At 36.2% G+C, this 207-nt stretch overlaps 1 protein-coding gene across 5 annotated transcripts in view; it reads right to left on the bottom strand.

Moving 5' to 3' along the window:
- The window catches only part of PRMT7 (protein arginine methyltransferase 7), a 44,544-nt gene that overhangs the window by 26,653 nt on the left and 17,684 nt on the right, over positions 1 to 207 (bottom strand). The gene's annotated exons all lie outside the window — the stretch shown is intronic.

Below are 207 nucleotides of genomic sequence, written 5' to 3' on the forward strand. Positions count from 1 at the left end.
CTACAGGATAGAGTTAAAAGTGAAAGCAGTCAAAACTCTACAACATTAGTACTAGACAGTAATAATGCAGTAAGAGCACAAGTTTAATGTGCAATGATCACATAGTTATCACTTCCACTGCCATCCATTCTGTTATAGGAATGCGCAACTTGAAATACCATATGCTACACTGCACAGTGAAGTCATACAGGAAAAAATTGATTAGGT

This window comes from Egretta garzetta, unplaced genomic scaffold (genome assembly GCF_000687185.1).
Source record: "Egretta garzetta isolate BGI_Z169 unplaced genomic scaffold, ASM68718v1 scaffold27, whole genome shotgun sequence".
Classification (NCBI taxonomy): Eukaryota; Metazoa; Chordata; class Aves; order Pelecaniformes; family Ardeidae; genus Egretta; species Egretta garzetta.